We start from the raw sequence: 23,231 nt of genomic DNA, 5'->3' as shown, positions 1-23,231 counted from the left end.
TTCTTCCAAGCAGGGGCTGGCTGGACATTGGCTGTAGTTTATACCGTGTGGTCAGACTAAGGTGAAGGAGCAGTCAGTCTTTGTCGCTGCAATTTCTTTGATGTGGTCTTGGTGTTTCGCTGGCTTAACAATAAATCATACCTGCACACTTTTAAATGGATAAACTCTTGGCACTATTCTTATGTCATTTAGCCATAGTTGTAACATTTTCACACCTTTTATGAAATTTCCAATTAAGCTGTATCTATGTTTAAGTTACATGGTAAACATTAAACCTACAGCATGTTTGTAGAAAAAAGTATCCTTGCACTCACCCTCTGCTGATCACCTGGATCAGGTCTTTTCGGTCAATCAGAATCCAGATGATACCAATTCACTTTCTCCTCCTCCAACTTATTATGACTAAACAAACCTGATCCAGGCAATCAGCGGTGGGTAGTGCAGGGTTAGTTTGAAAATGAGCAAAGCGGGGGTCCTTGAGGATGAGGATTGTGAACCACTGCCCTACAGTATAATAAATAGCTGGATAACAACAACAACAACAACAATAAGGTGATATTATGTGAAGCAATATTAGGGTGTACCGTCTTTATTGAGATTGAAAAGAAAAAGTGAAAAATGTTCTGTGCTTGTCTTTTTCTATACAGCCACATGCTGGCCCTGGTGGGAAGGATTGAGTGAGTGAATGAATCTGGAAATATTTTTCAATATAGATTCATTAGAATCTATTTTTATACACATATACAGTATGTGGCAATTTTCAATCTCCTACATTTCCCTGAATTCACACAAGATGAAACGTATAATTACTGTCCCTTTATTCATCGTTCTGTTTACACACAGAGCTCTGTGTCGTACTTCATGAGTGAGTGCTATTTCCATCTTCATATGTTATCAGCAGCATGGCTGCTTTATCTTCTGTTATCATGGAAGTGGAAGTGTACAAAGGCATCATTTCCCATTCTTAAAAAAAGAGAAACAAAAAGTCCACATATCTTTGTCTGTAGTCATCTAAACCTAAGTCACAACCGCTAAAGGTAAGCTTTAGCGACGCTGGCAAGACACTGGTAACTGACCTGTCTTAGCTTGTTTGGAGAAACGGCGCAGAAATATCTGTTGAAAACACTACTGCTGCTCTTTTATTTTCAACCTACTGTATGCTGTGGATTACAAAATAAACTGTCAAAAAATGCCAAGGATTAAGCATTTATTCACCAACATGTGGCACCTGCATACTTTTAATGTTGAGTATCCAGTAGCCACCTCCCATCACAGATGTTTCACTGGTTCACACCCTAAACCCCTCCAGAAGGCTCTACTGTGACCTCTGCTGTCCCAAAGTGAATTCTTATGTGTTGTAAATTATTCCATCTGACAGTTGCTGCCATGTCTGTACTCTAGCAATTTTTCCATTAACTTTTAATTACCATACCAGCTAAGGGGGATCCATTTAATTTTAAATTTCTCAGGATTTCATCTGTTATTAAATCCTTGAATAATAGCACATCAGCCTTCATCATTACTCACCAGACCCAGGAATACAGTGTGTATGGAGAACTGTTAGTAAGGTTAAGTTTTAAAAAAAAAGGAACCATTAGTATATATTTATGATGAAATGTCTGTATTATTTATTTGTATGAAAATTATTTCATATCTGCTGTTGCAGTTAACAAATGGGGAACAGAGAAATGCTTATAACATTCATTACTCTTATAATGTTCAAGCTGAATAAATAGATTTTGCTGCCATGTTTCAGTTAATCAAGATCATCTGATTTTGACTTGTCCCTTCCAGGGTCGCCACAGCCGAATATGTTCCGCACATCTATTTGGCATCAGTTTTTATGCCTGATGCCCCTCCTTCTGCAGCCCTCCCATTTTATCTGGGCTCGGGACTGGCACCAAGGTGGTCCTTACTGGCTGGGCAGGGGGACACCTAATGGCATGCAAATCAAACCCAAGGCCTTCTGTATCCCAAACCAATGCTCTTCCAGTGCTTTAGAGGCAGTTATCAAGTGTTCGTATTTGGTCATAAAAGTAGATTTTATCTTTCTGACTTGATGACAGTGCTAGAAGAAAAAATGTCACAGGATTTATACTTTGGGAAAGTTAAAACTGTTCACCAAGGCAATTGATAGGTCTACTTATGACAAGAACAGAAGAAATTTCCAATTTCCAGGATACAATATTTAATTTAGAGGCATCAGAGAGCCACGGTTATATTCCAGCAGACTGACAGAACCTCCAGAAAAGGATGGATGTCTGTCTTCACACTTTATACAACAGTGTAATGGAACATGAACAAAATTCACTAACTGACAAACACTTCTCTGTTGCAAACACATCTTGGGAATGGTTGAAACACGGGTAGAAACATGGGCATAACTGACAAGATATCACCATGGCAGAAGCTGTTGCATTCAGATTTACTAAAAGAATCAAGATGCGTTAGATTAGATTAGCATGGTTAGCGGTAACATTAGTGTAGTTTAGCATAGTTTGATAGAAGCATGTTTTCCTTGTTTGCATGAGAAACTGTGAATGTGTGCTACTGAGACCACTTAGTACAATGAGGCTTATTCTCATTGGAACACTTTGGCTTTTATTTTTTTTTTATTAATTAGACCTTGCAAAAAATAGTGGTAACTAATCTGTTTTTGTTAGTGAAGACTCACTTGAGTATTGTTTTAACATTCAAAAAGAGACGTGAGAAGGAAATAATGCTCAACTAAACACTGCATGGCAGGCAATCCCCAAACTCAAATCTGGCCTTATCTGTTGAGTTTATTTTCCCTCCTAATGGTACTGTTATCTCCTGAAGGTGATGTTCTCCAGTTGTGACAAGGTTGTGTTATTGTTGGAGGTGATGCACCTCATCAAGGTTAAGTCAGATCTTATCACGGCGCTGGTGTGAAGGATGCTGTTGTGCAGGCAGTTGTAGTGGAGTGAACAACGTAGGCAATGGTTGGGTGATAATGTACTGATGAGCTGACTCAGTGCCTGCTTCTTCTTCTTCTTTTTTTATTTTTATATTTTGGTGATCCTATATAAAGCTTTTCTGCATAATGTTAAACTAGGTCACGGTTGCCTCAGTATTGTTTAGTGGCCCTGTAGTGTTTACAGTATACTCAAACGAACATCGAAGAAAAGTGCCAACTGATTGTAAATAATTTTTTTATTTTCTTTCTATTGGTACTACACAGTGAATTCATCAGAAAAGATGATCTTTAACTTTAATAAACAAGGCCGTTTGAGAAGTTGACTGATGAATGCCTCGTAGCTGCTCTTTAACTCACAGTTTGTGTGAGCATGTCACATCCTCATTGAACTACAGACGGCTATGATCTTGTTAAATTAAAGCTGGTGGTGTTGTGTGGATCAGGCTTACTTTGATTGCCATGGTAACAAAGAATCTCTCCTCGGCAGCCATATCTGCATCCCTGTCTTATCACTCTAACATGATAACACAATAGCAATTACTCTATAGTGTATCCAAACACCAGCACACACAAACATGTGAAGTGGTGCTCAGTGTTTCTCATGCATTCAAAACCCATCATATGTTACTCTGACTCGGTGACATTCAGCCACCCAAGAGCCATTTGGTTTGGTGAGCTTAAGGGTTTGCACTCATTCAGGAACACGCGTTACTTGTTTTGTCCTATCAATAAATGAATAAATAAATACATTGTGAGCATTTTAAAGCTTTTATCAAATACCAAATACAAACCTAAGTGCCATAAGCACCTCCAGAGCACAAGTCTACATTGAATAGTTTTTTGCACTTTTTGCCCATTCCCACAAATGGTCTGGACCGCCTCCTGTAGGATGTGTAATCACACTCCAGCACTTTTTGAAAGCAAAAACTTTAGGCCCAATCCTGTAGAAAACATAATTTTTTGGCTTTTGCATGAGTCAGTAGTAATCACAAGCTGCCTTAATAGGGCTGTGCCTTATTTTATCGCCCAGGATACTGTATATGAGGATAAATCTTCCCCGTGATAAGAATTTTGTCATATCGCCAACAAGATACGTGCCGTAACGTGGGCATCTCACGTGAGCCTATAAACAGAATAAGCGTGGTGGAGAGCTGAGCCAAGAGACATGATGCCAATCCAAGCTGTTGATGATGAGGGATTCAGGCAAAATGATAAAATATGGAGCATGGATACTGCTGTGACGGTAATATCTCATTCCAGCCTCTTAATTAGTTTATTTAGGTTTTTTTATTTGATGATGTCCAGGCTTATTATTTTTCATTTCTGACTGCTTTGCTCTAAAGACTGTATGCTGAGAGAAAAAATAGACTATATAGTTTTATATAATACTATTACCAAATCATCATTTATATCATTACTGCAAAAATATTGTAAAATATGTTTATAGTTTTAAGTCTTCATTCCCCAACTATTGCTGAAAGTTATAGGCTACAAATGTTACATAAATGACAATGGATAGACAAGGTAGTGGAAGCTCAACAAATACTCCTGTCAACAAACCTAACCCTTCACCGCAACTATCCTGTCCTACTGACTGGGTACTGGTGTGGTTCTGTGTACAAGATAGTGTTTGTGTACACTCACAAATGTATTTGTGCCCATGTGTGATTGTAAAAAGCAGAATGGTACAAACATGAAGACAAAAATATACCCAGAAGATCATAACAGTATTTTTGTAAACATGCCCAACTGGTAGACAGGTCCAAATACAGCAAACAGAGTCTTCATTCACACGATTTCCCACTTGTTGGTGCATCTCTAATCCTAAAGAGCCCACCCAGAACTATTTTAATCAGGTTATACTCTAAATACGTATCTCCTAAACTGCTATGATGACAAGCCAGCCGAGTGAATACCCTGTTTTTATGTAGGCATTTTTTTTTTTTTTTTTCTTTGACGGATGTTCACACCTTCGCCCACCTGAATGTCCTGTCAGGCTGTTGCTATAGATATCCATGGAGAGCACAGCGAGAGGGAGAAGGCAACAACTGAGAAAAAAGTGAGAAGGAGAAGCAAATGAGGAGGAAATGCAGCGGAAAAGAGACCGAGTCAGGAAGCAGAGAGAGCTTAGAGAGAGCGAAACAGTGAAGGGGGAACAATAATCCAGCTGGTAGTGAGTTTATTAAGAGAGCGAGAAGGAGAGAGAGAACGTGTGAGAAGTAAAAAAGAAGGAAAGATGACAGGGGAAGAGCAGGAGAATGAGCTCTCTACCTGTCAGTGCATCAAAGCCTTGTCATGTCGTATACTCACCCGCTCACACGCCCACTCATCCTCTCGATACCTCAACCTAATGAGCCAAGTGTCTCTCAATGGCTCCTGTACACACCAGCACCTCACACAGCCATTATAAGTCTGTGTTATAGACAATTTATCGCCCTGTACAGCAGTGCTTCTATTTCCATTCACTGTTGTCACGACTTGCACCCTTCATACTGTCATGTTACCTACCACCTGACTTTCTCTAGGCAAAGATAAAATCCTTACGAGATGGCGTTAGTGCGTAGTTTCTATCTATTCCACCGTAAACTAACGTGAGGTAATGTACTTTGACATAAATATATCCTATGAAGCTTTTGATCTTTAAAAGATATTTACCATTGAATCAATCCTTTGATTTCATGATGGTCTAAGGGTTAAGCTAAATGTATATGCTTCTTAATTGAATCTACAGAAAGTGGCCTATTGCACTTTGAGCACTTGAACTAGTTTGAGGTGGGATTTACATTTACATTTACATTTAGTCATTTAGCAGACGCTTTTATCCAAAGCGACTTACAAGTGAGGTACAAGGCAAGCAAAAATCTAAGTCAAGGAGAAAACATCAAAGCAAAGTCCTAACAGAAAGTGTTCACAGTTCACGAGATACAAGTGCAAGAGAGCAGAAAGGTTGTTTTTTATGTTTGTTTGTTTTTTTTTTTTTGTTTTTCCGGGCCATCGTGATAGGTTTTGTGGTGTACGACATAAAATGGTGACAGGAAGTGAGCAGATCATGCTGGAATTGGAGCTTGTAGATCTTAAACAGCAGATGGTCAGATGGTACAACCACTGACCATTTTGAGGTAAAAGTACCAAATGGACTACCTATAGACATGTAAAAGTTAGTACCCCCTTGGTAGGAATAGTAATTGCATAGTGACTGCACTGTGCTAAAGTATTGCTCTTGGTGTGAATTCAGAGTTAGAGCCACACTCTTCCTAGTAAATGTCAGAGCAAATTGAACAGCCCTAACCCTGGTAGCACGCATGTCACGCTACATAGACCTGGGATCCTTGAACTGTCAAGTGTTTTTTTTTGTTTTGTTTTGTTTTTTGGGGTTTTTTTTTTTTTGTGGTGTGCATGCAGATAAACTGGCCTGTTGGTTTACTGGATAACAAAGCTTTGAGTAAATGGTTAATGCGCCACTGATAGACACTGCAAAGTAATCATCGAAGCCTGTGCGCTTCAAACACTTTTTGATGTTTAAACTGCAAGTATGAGCAAGATGTTGTTGCCCTTGTGTACATACAATCAGTGTTTACCAGATTGATGAAATGGAAATCCAAGGTGGTAAGCAATTTAAAAGCTCGTAATTTAAAATGCTAGTTTTTTTTAATGCAGCCATACTTCCCACGTTCAGCTCACTCTCTGCTGCAATTGCTTCTCCCTACAAAAAGCACTCTTGTTTACTCGGTCTGTGTTGCATCAAAGCATTCCGATTTCTGATGCATAGCAGGGACCACAGTAATGATGGATGTGTCTTCAAAATTGTTCAAACAATATGCTCACACTCATTATGTGAGCTGTCACTCATTTGCTCATGATTATTCTGTAATACTCAAATTTCCTTTTAAAAACAATCTGCAGTATCATCTTTATACATTGCAAAGTTCTCTCAAAATTTCATACGGGGGAAAAAAAAAATAGAATGTTATTTTTCTTTCTCCCAGATACAATAAAATCATATATGAAGAGAAAATTTCTAATCATCTGTGTGCAATATCTTAATTTTGATTGCATCATTCGTGCCCTGTGTGAAAATCAGCCACTAACGTCATTATTTGAAGTAACATGTTTTAAGTGACACTAAATGCGGGTTATTCTCAACCAGTCTGACTGAATTAATGTCCCCAGTTTGCCGTGTTAACATTTCCTGCAACTATTTTACATTTTGTGCAACTCTTAAGTTTAATTATATCATTTATTTATAATCCGAACAAGAATTACTTGATCAAAAGAATATCTATCTAATATGAGACTGAGGTACAAATTACTTCTGACAGTGACGTTTGAGGACTTATAGGTGTAAATTAAAACTGGACTGGAATTGCATACTGTTTCTTCCTTGTTACAGTAAATTCTTTTGTAGTGCATAATCTCTAGTGCTAATCTAAGTCAGAGTCTTCCAGCGTCTCGTGTAGACTGAGCAGCATTACTGAGAAAAGCCAATCAGGGAATGGCCCTGTTCGACTTCAAGACAGTGGCCCTTGATTACCTGTGTTCGGTGCAGGGTGACAAGAGCACTGCTTCTTCTCTAATTAAACCACTAATCCAGCCACTCTGATTGGCATGAGTTTCCCACACACTGGCGAACATATTAAGGAAAAGTATAGGAAAAAAGGTGCTGGGGAGGGGCAAGGTCGCCAGAGCAGGGCGAGGTGAGAGAAGAAGAAAAAAGGGTGATCGATGGAATGGATGCAGGTGATGGGAAAAGGAGAAGGAGTGAAATAGAAGGCGCATAGAGATGCTGTGAGAAAATCAAAGACAAGGTGCAGTCTGTCTTGTTTTAAAGAGAAGTGGGTGGACCACTTGTCTTATCTTTATTTAAACAGAAGGGAATCTGAGAAGGAGGCGGACTCCATGAGAGAGCTGTAGAACATACGGTCCAACTACAGGAGTTACTGTATCAAGAAAGAGCGGGACATATGAGCCCTTGTATTTTCATTCTATTCACCTGTCGACTATATCCAGTATTTTCAGGACAATGTGAGCTCTCCTAAAATGTGCAAACGAGACCGCAGTTAGATTTATTTGATGATTTGGGTTTTACATTATATTGCTAATAGAGTATGCTTTGCTCAGGGTTTATACAAGTGTAAAGTATGTGATAGCCCTTTACTATGCTTTGAGACTGACAGGTTAATTGACTAAAAGCGCAATACAAATGAAAGAATTCTACTCTCATTTTCAGGATAAATGAGAATGATTTACATTACTAGTGGATTTAATCATGGTTAACGTTGTAACCCTGGAACAAAAAGCCAACTGTAGCTGAGCCACGTGGCTTCTATTAATACTTTGTAGTAGTTGGCTTTTTTTTTTTTACTGTAGTTTCTGATTCATCAACCTTGGAGGCAGCACAAGGTTACAACAGACATTTTACCCAGAGGAGGTTATGTTAACTGTTTCATTGATTGGTACCACTGATGTAGATTGAATGGTTGGAAATGTAAGCAGTGTATGCTACAATAATGTCACAGATTTAAAGAAACTTTTATGAAAACTCCCCAAATATGCCTTTGCAAAACAACTGCATAGAATACAAAAACAAACCAAAATGCACATTAAACTCAAAGCATTTTCCACTATTAAAACCTCATTTTGTGCCAAGCTCAGATCCTAAATTTATTGCTTACTATGTTGACTTTTGACTCATGATGCCAGATGTCCCCTCACTGACCTGAGCACACATCATCAAAGGAATGTCCAATTATCGGAAGTGAAAGCAAAGACTTCAGGCTAAGCACAATCAATTTATCAGTCCAGAGGACTTAAATGCTTTGGTTTGGCTTAAAGGTCACACATGGTCCTTTCTAGCTCTGTGGGTAGACAATAGCTTCAGTACTTCCAAGTCTGATCCCTGCTGGGGCCACAAATGATGAAACTGTTGGCTCTTGTGGGGACATTTCAAGTTGATAATTTACGCATCTGTGCCTCTTTGTTCCACCAGCCCATATTTCAGAAATTCATCGAGATCTGCCATCTCTAAAGACCATTTTCGTACATTTCATCATTGCCAAAATATCAGCTTATGGCAGTTCAACATGACAACAACTTTGCTTTAAAGGGGCATTATTTTATTTTCGAAACGTTTTGAAAAGATGGAAAATATTCCAAAATTTCTGTGTGGAGGGTAAACCACACTATTGTCATATTAAGGACCTTATATACTGTTCAATTTGCGGTTAAAAACATGTGGCACCAAAAGTTTGGTCCATGATTTTCAAGACCATTCATACAAAGATTATTTCAGAATTTGTGACTTATGTTTTTTATATCCTTTAATCATATTCCCAGAACAGCTTTAAATATAAAACTTCCCTACATTATAATTATAACTATCTGGATAAGCATTCAACTTTTTAGGCTGCATGTAGCACAAACAGAAACGTGTCCATATTGATTGTGGAAGAGGTCATATATTAACATTATCATTAGTATTGAAGTGTAATACTTCTCTAAGCAGGTTGTGGGTTCGTGCCTGCCACCTGACTGGGAACCTTTCAGAACTGTGTGTGCATGTTCTCGCTGTGCCTGAATAGTTTCTCTTCAGATCCACAGCTCAAAGACGTGCAGGATAATTAGTGGCTCTGAATTGTCCGCGAATGGTCGTCATGTTTCTTTGTATTAGGCTTGTGATAGACTGGCGACCTGTCCACGATGTAACACACCTCTCTATAATAAGTGGCACTGGCTTCAGCCCCCTCTGTGACCTTCATTGGGATAAGTGCTTATAGTTGATGAATGGATGTGTGCATGTGTAGAAATGGGAGACAAAATAAGTGACTGGGGTTCACACAGTGGTTTGTTAGTCAGCAGCTGCCCCACAGGAACAAGATTCTTGTTTCCACGTTAACCTATGCTTCAAGTAAGCATAGGTTTCCCTTTTGGCCGTGTGGGTGGGCCACAAACAAAAACAAGCATATCTGCTGACTTGAGGACTTTTGGAAAGTCAGTGAGCACGAATGCAGAAAAGTGGAACAACATTTTCATTACACTGCATAGATAGGAGGTCGGCCTGTTTTATGACAGTAATTGTTCAGAGACCTACATATTCCAGTGTGCAATAATCAATTCAATTGCACTTGAGATTAAACATTTGAAAGAAGCAGTCCATGCACTGGGGAAGCATGAGTGGCCAGTCTCCAACCATGGGCTACATTTCAGCCTGCCCCCGTGAGAGCATGTGTGCACTAATATATGGTGTAGAGGAAAGTGGCCCTGCCACTTTAAAGATTTGATTAAGTAAAACCTGCAGCTGAAGTTGATTGATTAAATGCCCTTGCAGTCTTGTTCTTTTTGTTTTTTTTTTTCTCAGCAAAGCAGCCAGCAGCAAAGTCACCATGCAGAAAATAGCGTATAGCTTACTCACTCATTGTGAGGAATTTAAATGCATATGAACATACTTAGAATGAGCCAAAAATGGACTGACTGACCTAAAACTACACTCCAATAAAATGTACATATTTAGAAGTTGATTATTTTACTGTTTTAGATATTCCCTGAGAAATAAAATCACAACAATATGATAATAACTGTTCTTTAAACATTTTTTTAAATTACATTTATTTTTGGTTTGCCAGTAAGATGAAGGAAATTTAAAATCAGAAAATGTAATATTTGGTCCAATGGAACAGTATCCTTTGCAGTTTGCAACTCAAGTTGAGAACAAGTGGGTTATTAAAAATAGTTTTGTTTGCAGTGTAATGTATGATATGCACAATGAGCCTCGCCTATACTTCCGATCAGAAGATTTGATGCTTTATCTTTAAGAATCGTCCGCTGCACCGTGGAGAGGGAGGCTGCCTGACACAGTGCGCAGCCTGCATTGGTCTGTTTCATGCTACCTTACCTCCACTCTTATCCCGGGTAAAGGCAGGCTGACGATGCTACTGGAGGACAGCTCCAGTGAGGCGTGGGGGAACGGCGTGACTTCATCACGTCAAGTGGAGCACTGCAAAAAATATCCTTAAAGGAAAGTTGTCTGCATTGTGTTCCAGCGTAAAACCTCTTTAAACAACATGAAAAAACGTTTCCACTTCACAAATAACTGTTCATTGTGTTCACTTAAATTTTGAAAACATTTTATGAAAATGATTGTGTGAATCGCCATATCAGCATTTAAACAGTCACAGCTACGTTGTATGAATGTTTTTATTCTTTCGTTTGTGCAAACGTTAAAACAACGGGCGTAAAGGGAGAAGGGGACGATGAGAGGAGGGGGCAGAGATGATGGAGAGAGCCGTGAGATGAGGGCTGGCTGGAGAGGGAGGGCCGGACGCATGACATCATTCCCCCAGCTTCCCTGCGCGGACAGAGCTCTGGTTTCTCCAAGTGCGCACGGCGGCTGCTGCTGAGGGAGCGACTCTTCCTGCCGTACCCAGACGCGTCCTGAGCAACCTGCGCTCCTGGGGTGGATTTAAAAAAACAAAAAACAAAAAAACATTATTTAACCTGGCACAGGAACCTGTGAAGTGCTCCTCACCTCTCTGGACTTGCCGCAGGGACACACACATTTAACATAAACCCGGGGATTATTGCTTGTTTCAAACATGAAGATGTGAGGGTTTATAATCTGAGAAGAAAGAAAGAGGAACTCCGAGGCTGGCAGAAAGGTAGGCACACTTCCCTGGCTCTTTTTTCTGACTCAGCCCGGCTACTTTCCATGCCTGTTTCTTCTTCTTCCCTTCTTTCTTTTTTTTTCTTTTTTTTTTTTTTTTTTTTTGAAGAAATTTGAATCGCTGCATTGTATGATTGTGCAAAGTCCTAAACATAAATTACGCGCGTTAGCATTTGTTCTCGGGGACGCACGAACCGTGCTTTATTCCGCTGTTTTAACACCCGCACAGTAACGAAGGAAAGAGAGGAGCATCCTTTCAAAAATACTGCAAAGAAGCTTCTTCAAGAGAGGTGCTCGACAGTTCTGGAGTCAGCGGGAGACCCGACTCTGCCACCGCGGGTGTTGCTGCTGGTGGCACATCATAACTGTCATTCCGAAAGACGGTCGTAATAAGGCTTCTTCTTTTTTTTTTAAATCCTCCCCCCCGTGATACTTAATTACAAATTTGATATCCCAAAATAAGAGAAACGTGGGCGGATCTGTAGCAGAATCAAGAACAAAGATTCTCAAGGGCTTTTCTTACACTTGTGTGCGCTGTAGCGTTGGATCATAACGTATATTTCTGAATCATCTTTTTTTTTTTCGGGCGGAGGTGTGTGTGTGTGTGTGTGTGTGGAAATACAGCAAGTGCATCTTCACAGGGGGGTGTTTCATTATCCAAGTCAGCCATGAGATGTGGAATCCACTGAAATGTCCGCTGATCCTGATACAGTTCAGTTGTTCGTACAGACATCGATTGGAAATGCCATTTTCGATATTCCATCTCTCTCTCTCTCTCCTTCTATTCCTCTCTCTCTCTCTCTCTCTCTCTCTCTCTCTCTCTTTCTCTCTCTCTTTCTCTCTCCGTGTGCCTTTGCATGTGTGTGACGTTAAACTGAGGTTTACGTGTTGGACTTTTGAGAGTGTTGTGGTGTTGATCGACACCCTTGGTCCCCGTTTGCCGTTTGTGCATCACGTTGTCAATGGCATGTAAAAATGACTTGGGCTTATTTCGACGTGCGCCACTCCACCGAGGTGGAGTCTGCACAGCAATGCCACAGACTTTTTTTTTTTTTTTTTTTTTTTGTAAGTGTTGGTGATGCCCTTGAAGGATACAGGAAAGTCCGCTTTGAATAAGTTCCCTCCCTTGATGGAAAACCCGTTCCTCTTGGATATTTGCGATAGGCTACAACTGATCTTTCCCATGAGGGATATAAAAACCCGGCTCCGGGGAATTTCTGATTTTCAAACTTTTAAATTGCTTATAATTTTACGATAACGCCTATTTTCACTCTTTTTTTGGAATATGTTGGTTTCTTAAAATTACGTACCGCCACATAACAAGGCTCTTTTAGACTAAAATTATATAACCATAACTTTTAGAATATGTGGAGGAGCCTCTCTCTCTCTCTTTCTGTGTGTCTTTTATGTGTCTCTATGTGTTTCTATATTATCTTAATGCATTGGAGGAGATTTCTGATGTCTGACGAGCCTTTCATTTTACGGTTCGTGTTGAAACATTTGCCACAGAACAATCTCGTCTACTATTTTCCCAAAGTTGTGCATTTTCCATCTTGCATCGTCCCTCTCCTGTTTCGATCGCAATGAGCGCATCGCGCGTCTGCAAAGCTCATAAAAGCCAGAGGAGAGAACAATACCTCGGCAGCGCCCGGGTTGTTAAAAGAAAATGGCTTTATTCATTTTTCTCTGTACCCGTGGTAACTTAGTTATAGCTTTTTTATGGTGCCTGGAAATGGCTTACAGGCTAGCAGAGCAATGTAATGTAATCAAATTTATGATGTTGCTGTGTATTACAATTCCCTCTTATGCTCTGTCACATGAAAAATTTGGAGTGACTCCCCCCCACCACCACCACCACACACAGACACACATACACACACACAATGCCTTGGAGCACCGTGAAAAGCAGGTAACATCCAAAAAAATGGACTTGTATAAGAGGGAGCACACACCCTCACTTGCACCCAACCTCCCTGAAAATGGTCCACAGTCCTTTCTAAATAATATTCAGACTTATGCCACCACAGATTTATTCTGGCAACCAATCATATGCTTCTTGAGTTTTGCCTTTTTCATATTTCATGCACATTTCTTTTCCTAAAAAGCTGTAGAAGGTGCAGCCTCCTGCAAGCAACACATTTGAATATGTGGAGCTGAGCCACGTAATGCCATATAATGCGTTGAGTTACTCTATACACCTAAACACACTAAGACACGCACAGTGATTTGCATTCACTCTTTGCTGGTCTTTGTGATGTTACATCTTTGTTTTCATGTACATGAGCACCCGTGGGACTTGAGGCTACTATTAATAAGATGTTATTCTTTCTTTCTTTAATTATATTTGTGATCCCCCACTTCAGCACAGATGTGTCTGTATATGTTTCAGTCCTCCACTTGGAGATGTGGTGCCACCATGTACTTTATTCTGACAAACAGCAGTTAGTGTTCTTCTTTGGACTCATGGGCAGAACACATTTCATGGGTGTGTGCAATCAATACATGTACAGGAAGTATGTATTGTAGGCCACACACTGAAAAGTGGTGGCATAATGGTGGTCTTTATAAAATCTGGATGAACCCAGTAAGGATCTGAAAGTTCCACGCAAAAATGCAGGATTTCATTAAGAACAGCTATATAATAATAATAATAATAAATATATATTTATAGTCACTTAATTTACAGAAAAACCCACAAACTCTTACAGAAATGTAAAAGTTTAAAATGATAAATCTTGAATAGGCATTATAATAATATGTTTAATTTTTTTAGTGCAGAGCAGGTTAGTTAGTCAGGTCAATTTTCCACTCTTTACATTTCTTACTCTAACTTGACATCAATCAACCAGCGACCGTTAAGTGGAAACGTTTTCCATGGGATGCTCAAGCATTTATTGTTTTCTCCTACAAAAACGCAGTTCAATCATTCTTACCTGTCACTAGCTGGTCAATGATGATAGTTTTAAGTAGCGAGACACAAATGGCTGGTCCTCATTGCAGATACAAATGCTGATGGTGAAAGACATGCACCTGCTTACACACACACACACACACACACACACACACACACACACACACACACACATTACAAGGTGAACTATAAGTAGTCTTCTGCAGTCTCATTACAGCCATACATGTGTGGCCATGTCATTAAAGAAGTCAAAATGGAAATAGATGTGGATGGCTGGCAGTGTTCTTTAAGGATGCCCGCATGCCTAGAGTGAGTGTAGAAAAAAAAAACGGAGAGAAGAAAATATTTAATCATAAACACACTTTATGGAGAGCTTCGCCCATGTGCACTGCGGCAGTCTAATTACCAGGCAAGCGCTTGTTAGTTGTCACCTCCAGATAAACGGCAGACTATTTTTCTCATCTCTTATGTTTTCCCCTGCCTGTACCACAGTTTAAAATTAGCACTATTGCAGTTTCCGAATATTCCATCGTCTCCCATCTTCATCTGTAACTCTTGCGTCACATGCAAACACATAAGTAATTTGTTCTTAATCCACGTATACCTGCTTGGGCTACATAACACTGGTTTGATTGACAGTTATACCCAAAACTTCAGTGGTACTGTTATTCAGACTGAGTATTCATTGAAGAAAAGCAAAGGCGAGGAGGTCCAGGGGTGCCATATTGTACTCTCAGAAAGCTTACAGTTCAGAATCTCTCAATGAGTGCTGGAATATTTCGCCAACAAATAGTCTAGCAACAAAGAAAGACATTATCTTGAGGCTTTTGACAGGTTTGTCATTTGAAATGATATAAGCTCTTTACATAGTCATCACTGCCAGTATAAGGGCAAAAATGCACTGTTTACAAGTTTTCAATGGATATTTTGACCTGCTTTGAGCCACTGTGAAGCTTGACACTTTAATGGCTCTGATGTGTACAGTTTTTCCTGGTAAACGTCAGATGTCATGAATGGAGAATACGGGTGGTACTGGAGTAATGCAAGAGAGAGAAAGAAGAGGAAAATCTCTCACTAGTGGGGGATAAAAGCCTCTGGGCCTCTCTGTCAAATAACTTAAGCTTAATTTCAAACATAAACCACTGTTAATTCATGTTTAACAGTCACAATGCCAACCAAAATAATGTGAATGGCTTGAGGAAATGTCTTGCACACCTAAATTTCCTTGTTGTAATGTCTGATTATGTTGTATTTGCAGCAATCACTTCAGTGCTTATAGTGGAGGGGAAAAATGTTAACCTTGCCATGGTTCAATTTCGCTGGTGAGGAGAACATCCTAATCACTGAGGGAGCCTTAGTTCAGGTTAAACAGCATGTTCAGTGTTCAAAGACTCTTTACTTAAGGGTAATTGCAGTGGTAATGTGTGTGTTTAACCGACTTAAGGGTATTCAGTACCAATTGCTGTGTTCAGGTTTAGTCTAAAAAACACACTTAGAAGGGACATAATAGTGGGAAAAACTCTAGGGATATCAGTCAAATAATATTGCAATGAATGTTGCAATGAAGCTTGTTAGTAGCTGTGGGCTACAACTTGAGCCCTGCTCCTATTTAATCTTGGATTTTTTGGCTCATATGTTTTGGTATCCCTGAAAAAGCCTAACTTATTTGAATGTACACTGAGCCTTTTGGCTCATGATATATCTTTGCTTCACATCTCACCTCTCAAAGTTTGAAAACCTCTGGTGTATAAAAACAGGACTTGAATAACTTAAGTGACTGGAGTTACTGTATTTCGTGGGCCTTGGGGCGTTACTGTACAGGCACAGGGTGCACGAAGCCAAGCATGTGAGTGAATAATGGCTTTGTTTTCTAGTACAGCTCTAGCCATTTTTAAAATTCTTGCTTTCTATTTCATGTTCATTGCTTAAACCTCTAAACAGCAACTATTATGAAACATGACAATTCTAGCAATTACACTGAATTGATATCACTGTAGTAACTGTGTTAAAAAACCAAATTAACTTTTATAAGTTTTAGCTTTAATATTTAGAAATGTGTAGAGCACCAGTAGATAATGGGAATTCAAGTGATGCATGGAGGTGATTTTTCTGAATCGAAAAGCATTTAACATTACTCTGTTGAAGTATGAATAGTTTATATTTCATTCTTCATTTACCATTGGAACCCAGCAGATCTATATAACTATCATGGTATCCATGGTTGCCAGCTTGGCAGGATGTTTTCTAGAAAGCAGACAATTAGGAAACCTTTCACTGGATGAGACAGATGTAAATCTCCTCGGGGATCTTGCAGAGGGTTATTTGCCACTGCAGCCACCACCCGCCCCCAAGGGTTGTAATTCTTGAAGGTCACGGTAGCATTTCACCTCCTCCCTTTTCTTGCCCATGACAACTCCAGTGGTTATTGCCGGATGTTTCCCGCCATGCTAGTGAGCGGGGGCTGAAGATAGCGGGGGTCTGTGAGAATGATGCATCATGACAACAGCAGGAATAACAAAATGCTGTCTCGCCTGTTTACTGCTGGTCTGCATCATAGTCAAATGCATCATAAAAATGAATGATTCATACACTGTCTTGGATAGTCATGTATGTTTAATTCATAACTTTAACGTTAGGCGTTGGCCATGGTTCTCTTGTGGCATGGTGGGGTCATCATTGGGAGTGGCTGGATGGTGGAAGGTACAGGTTAAGAGGAAGGAGGAAGTGCAAAGGATGTCACGCTAGAGCAGGGCAGAATTAAGACGGAGAGAGGAGAGCATTGGTGGTGGCCTTGTACGTTTCATCTGCAGACCCTAATGAAACCCTCACAGGCCGGCATTGATTTCTCCCAGAATAATCCATTTAGAGTGAGTGTGCCCGGCCATGTGGGGCGTCTTCAATTATTTATGGCAGAATGCTGCGCCAGCTTCCGTTGGGATGCAACAATGTGCCCTGGGAAACCTGTAAACTGTGGATTGCAGGAGAACAAGGGAGACACTGAGGGTGGAAAAGGTGAAATGGCAGAAAGGGGGAGAACCATGAGAGACAGAAAGTACATGATGCAGTAGTGAGCATTACGGTTAGGAAGTATATCAAGTTTAAGGAGGAGAGTTATGGAATAAATCAGATGGAATGAAAAGAATTTATGAGAAAATGCAAATACTGAAATTAAAAAGTGAGAGAGAGGATGTGGAGTGAGGAACTCATGACACGGTGCTGCGTATCATCAGGAGAATCAAACCAGGCAAATGTTTGGGCCCCTGAGTGTCAATCACATTGGCAAATATCAAAATAAATAATTAACAAACCTTAATAAATAATAATAGATAAACAATAACTTTAAACCACATGAAGCCTCCAATAAAAGTACTGTACCATGCAAAAGGGCGACTTCACCAATTTTCAACTTCAACAAGGGTGTGAATGTACATAAATGCTTTTAAACTACCCTTTGACTCCACTATATTACAGTATTTCTCTGTTTTGAGCTGAAAAACTCCTCCAGATGAAATCACCAAGAGTTATTTTTATAATTAGCAGTTCAAATTATGTAAAGCAGGTTGACCATGGTTACAAACTCCATAGTGTGAGCAACAAGAAAACGTAATCTGAACTGAAGGTTCCTCCAAGTGATGTCATCTGGAGGCATTTTTCCTCTAGAAGTAGGGAGATATTTTGTTATAGGTAAGTTTAATGGCATTTATGTATATATACCACTCAAACTAGATCCAAAAGAAGCAGGTTCATCTTTGAAGTGGGACCCATTCTTGCTACTGCTTGGTAAGAAGAGGAGGAGGTTTTTGTTTGCGGGGCCTTGATGGACTTCTTTGCCTGGGACAAAGTGTGGGATTGCCACTGCGAAAGGGAACGAGGACGAAAGAGGCAGAAAAGGTGGCACAGAAAAACATGTTGGAGGAACAAACGTTGGATGGTGAGAGAATGATTGGGAGAACCAGAGACGGAAAAGAAGGAGTTGAATTGAGATGCAATGCTATACGAGATTCAAGGAATAAGGTGAAAGGAGTGAAGGTAGGAAGGACAAGATAAAAGAAAGAATTATATATGAGACGGTGAAGAAGAGATTCCTGGAAATAAGGCAAGTATAGATGGACAGGAAGAGGGGGGGAGGATGGGACCTTTTTAAAGCAAGTCATGAAGGTCTATTGATCATGGCAGAGTTATGGTTGCCACTGTGTTAAGTGGAGACATGTCAGCCTGACTGCCTGTACAGACGATCGTTATTTCTGCTGCACTCACCTTTAACGCTGTGTATGTTTTCCAGGACAAAGTGTAGGATGTCCAGTCTGGTGTGGTCCCGTAGTTTTATAAAATCATGCCCACTTACTGCGGACTTAAGAAACAAAGCAACAAAACACATGAAGTCTGTTTGAAGAAACATTGTTATTTTGACAAGATGATTTCATCCAATTGTAGGTCGAGGCCGAACGTATGGTGGTTTTCTTGCAGGACGCTGAAACTGTACAGTCAAAAGTCTTCTCTCACAATCCAGATGAATTTTGTTTTTCTTATTCCTTAGCATTCACCATCAAACTCCTTTCCTACTGTTGTAATTTTCCTTTTTGTCTTTCCACCCATCACTTGCTTCTGATCTGTTGATATACCTTTAATTCACAAGGGCTCTAACCCCTGTGACCCTTTTAAGGCCGTGTAAGTTAAATGTCACCAATTTAGATATAACTTCCCTAGCTCAGAAATTGCCTCTAATTTGCCCCTAATTTGTTTAATGACCTAAAAGTGCATAAGTGCATTTGTCTTCTATTTTCCTTATATTAATACTACCCTGTATTATTAGTCATACATTTCTAAGGTAGGAGAAACATCTTCAAAGAGTTTAGTCTTCGTGTGGAAGCATGGAGTAAAGAAAAAAACAAGAAAGAAGGACTTTGTATTGGCTATTACATAGCTAGTGTCAGGAGACTATGCAATCAGATGGGCTAAATGGTGTAGCGGCATAGCTATTAGCTAATGATAGCATACCAGCAGGTTTCTGTTTAATTAGTAGAACCTCATTTCCCACCACTTGTCGTTTTCTGAAGCAGCCACCGAGGATTTACTGTTGGTCCACAGGCATCGATTATTGGATTCTAGTAATTGTTTTGCCTGCGCTACATTAACAAACCTGTGTTTTCTTCAGAGGCTAGCTCAATAGTAGCCTTTAATGGCACGACCCCAGTCAAGCTGAATACTAACAGGGTTTTCCCATGATTACAATGGAGAACCAAAGGTAGCTTGTTGTGTCAGTGTGCGGTATCGTTTCACACCTAACACCTAAATCCTTGTGGAGAATGTTTAATGAAAGGTTTCAAACACACATCTTAGTGTGGTGGGAGTGGGGGGGACTTCCTTGGCTGATACCTTTTTTTAGTTTTGGGTTTTGTGATCCCTGTCCAGTCATTGATCACTGCTGATACATGTGTGGATATACACATGTTCAAACACTGGCATGTTTGGAATTTGAGTAGTCTGCATCTTTTACTGTTCTGTTTTTCCTCTTCTCCTCTTTTTTTTTTCCCTGTGGGAGAAGGCTCAGACGTATGCCAGTGTTAGCATACACGGCTTTGGAAACACATCATGCAGTTTCAAAAATGCACCCACATGACCTGTAGAATGTAGAATATTTTGTAATGTACAGTAAATGGCAAAATGACTCGATCTCGCTTCATTGCTCATTTTGTGGACCCATGTTCTTTGTTAGGGGACTTCTTGCTTGTTTTTCAATGCACAGCTCCCGTTCTCCTTTTGTACAATTTGTATGACGTTCAATAAGGACTATATGCCAGAAATCCCAAAATTTTTATGCCGGCTACCATTCTAACAACGAACTTAAGGCCCCGATGATTCCGTTGTCGATTTTTACCTTCATGCTGTCTGTCAGTTTGCGCTGTTAGCTCAAACCGAGGCAAGGACAGGAACCTGAGGGAGAGGAGGAATGAGGTCTACTTAAAGGTAATTTATTTCTGCTGTCGCTTTGTTGGGTGAAGAGAAGTGACAAATGCAAGCTGGTTGTTTATGAGGCCTGGCTAAGTGCTTGCAGGGTTGCTTTCCTCTGAGGTAGCTGGCTCTCTGTTTAATTCATGTCCTTGGGAGGTGCATTGCTTTGTGGCACAGTGTGTGGCAGGTGAGTTAATGAGAGGTGAGCCTATCTTCTTCTTATTCTCCAACTGCCTCCATTGTACTTCCTCCCTGCTCTCTCCCACTTTTTGCCCCTGTCCACTCACGTTTCTTTCTTCAGTCTTGCTCTTGGCCTCTTTTACCTCTTACGCCATCCTTTTCTCATTCCATCTAGCCCCTTCCCCTTTACCACGCTGAGTGCTGCAGTCAGAAAAGCAAGGAATGCACACTGCTTCCTTCACATTGCTGCGAGCCTGCCCTGCTTCTCTGCAATGGAAACATTGCAATAGAGAACCATGCCTCCCATCACTTACTGCCAAATAAATCGGTCAAAGCAAAATAGTGCTGCGGATTTTTTTTTTGTTCAAACCTGTCCCGTTCATCACTTTGATTCATTTTCCCACAGATGGAAGGCATGTTTTCTTCCCATCCCATGTCATCCTTTTCCCTTTCCTCCAAACGTTTACAGTCAGTGAGTTAGTAAAGGAGGTTAGGTCACTGTACTCAGCCTTCAGTGTTTGAAAAGAAAAGCAGTTCAGTGGCCAAGCTGTGAGCTCTGGAACACTCAGAAAGATGGACAGCAGAAGGACAGGGTGAGCTGAAATGTCGACCTTTCTGCCACCTCAACTCAACTACATGCTCTACCTCCTCCTCATCCTCCTGTATACCTTTGTAAAGTGCTGTTTTAATTGACACTAAGAAAAAAAAAAGCTCTCTCGTTGTCTGGATGCCTGCTTCTGTTTCATGTCAATTGAATTGATTTTTTTTTTCCCATCCTGCTCTTTGTCCATCATTTCTCCTCTCTGTACCTCTGTCTCAAGAGCTGTTGTTGCCTTTCTCCCCATTTCCCTTTCACTGCTTCTTTCTTTCTGTTTCTTTAAGCTCCCTCTGCGCCTCTCCTCCTTCAGCTCAGCACCATCACATTCCCACCGATTGCTTGTATTGCTTCTCCCTTTCTCTTTCCCTGTCTAGTTGTTTACATCTCCCTGTTGTCTACCGACTTGTCTGCCCTCCTCTGTTCTCTCCTCGGCTCTGACTTGAAAAGTTTTGTTTGTCTTGTGAATTATGAAATGAAGATCTAAGCCAATATACTCTATATATTTATATATAGTTTGGGAGACAAAACAGAGTTTATCAAAAAGCTTGTAAATTAATTCCCAAATAATTAAAACTTATATAATATGCAGCATAACTGCTATAGATTTAGCACAGCATAAAATAAACGCAATTATAAGTGTTAAACCATCAGATGTCTCTCCGCATATAGTAACATTATTTTGTCATATGATCATGATGGTGTGTGATAAAAACAGATTACTTCTTAAAGTTTACACAAATCCTAAATATGTTGCACATTCAAATTTTGCATAACTGTTAATAATAACAAGAGATGGATAAGCTGAAGTATTTTGGTTTTTAAAGGACTTATAACTGATGGCACTCAGCAGCATCAGTGCTGCAGATGAGCAAAGTCAACATGGTTCCTGAACTCCAGAAGATCCCCACCTCCTCCTTTCACACCGAGCTATCTGTACATCCATCTTACATCGCATAGATATACCCTACTTGGCAGCGTAAAGCTTTCCCCTGCTATCTTCTGCTCTGCAGTGCTTGAAGTGTTTTGTTTGACTGACATTTTTGCATGTCCTCCCTATGTTCAGGCCCTCCAGCCCTGGATATGAAAGCAATACATTTTCACACAGCTCTGGTTAAGATAGCCACCTGAAACATACCTCCCTGCCTCAGCACTGTGTGTTGTCATCCATTTCCGTGTGGTCATAAGCAGGTGAATCTCATCCATGACTGCAGGCGATAGGAGGCAGGACTGACAGGAGACAGACAGATGGCAAATAGTACTTTAGAGGAAAATGGTTTTCAGGGAAACTGTTAACAACCTGGCCTGTGGATCAATTTAAATAAGTGTGACACAGTTGTTTTTTAAGTGTATGTTTTGGCCATGTTGAGTGCCAAAAACCAAATGTCCTAGAGTCTAATGTGTCGTCAAATATATTTTATTTATGGCTCAGAAAATTAGACACCACTCCGTAGAAGCAAATTTTGTTTTTGGTTGATGGTGGTTCCCGTTTAATGTGGCACCATAATATTTTTCCACTGCTCACTATAGGTGTACTTCTATATGTCACCGTTCAAAAGTAGTTTTTAGGTGCGCAACCTGCCATTCTTGGGTCAAATGCCAGTCCTGCTTAACACAGTCACCTGCCATGTATTTTTTATAGGTCTGAGAGTCCTTCTCTATTTCTTTTTTTTCTCTCTCTCTCTCTTCATTCCCTTCTTCTTCTCCCCTTCCTCCAACCAGCCTGTCCTGTCACTCCGAGATGTGTCTTTAACCTCTGGTGCAGTTTTTCACCAGCGCTCTTTGTTTTCATCTATTGTTCTTAAAAGCGATTATAACCACCAGGCCCATTAAATATTTACAGCAGCTCAGGCTGCCGCTTTCACCGGCTTCACAGGAACACACACCACAGATGTTCAAAGGGTCTTTCTCTGCAGCAGAGCCGTGCACAGATAGTTCAAGGGACAGTTGCTGAATTGAATAAAAGCCACTATTTGACACAGGTTGTGTGTAGAGTGTG

General features: G+C 40.2%; 1 protein-coding gene across 10 annotated transcripts in view; it reads left to right on the top strand.

Moving 5' to 3' along the window:
* The first annotated feature begins 11,198 nt into the window (after positions 1 to 11,198).
* The window catches only part of ptprsa (protein tyrosine phosphatase receptor type Sa), a 213,214-nt gene continuing 201,181 nt past the window's right edge, over positions 11,199 to 23,231 (top strand). For 2 of the 10 annotated variants that reach the window (XM_067512143.1, XM_067512140.1), the window contains exon 1: positions 11,199 to 11,589. The gene's annotated coding sequence lies outside the window, so the exon portion shown is untranslated. The remainder of the gene's footprint in view (positions 11,590 to 23,231) is intronic. The other 8 variants (XM_067512144.1, XM_067512145.1, XM_067512146.1 and 5 more) reach the window with 6 other exon arrangements.

Source organism: Channa argus, chromosome 8 (assembly GCF_033026475.1).
Source record: "Channa argus isolate prfri chromosome 8, Channa argus male v1.0, whole genome shotgun sequence".
NCBI lineage: Eukaryota > Metazoa > Chordata > Actinopteri > Anabantiformes > Channidae > Channa > Channa argus.
Note: the sequence above shows the minus strand (reverse complement) of the source record. Positions and strands in the feature narration are given on the sequence as shown.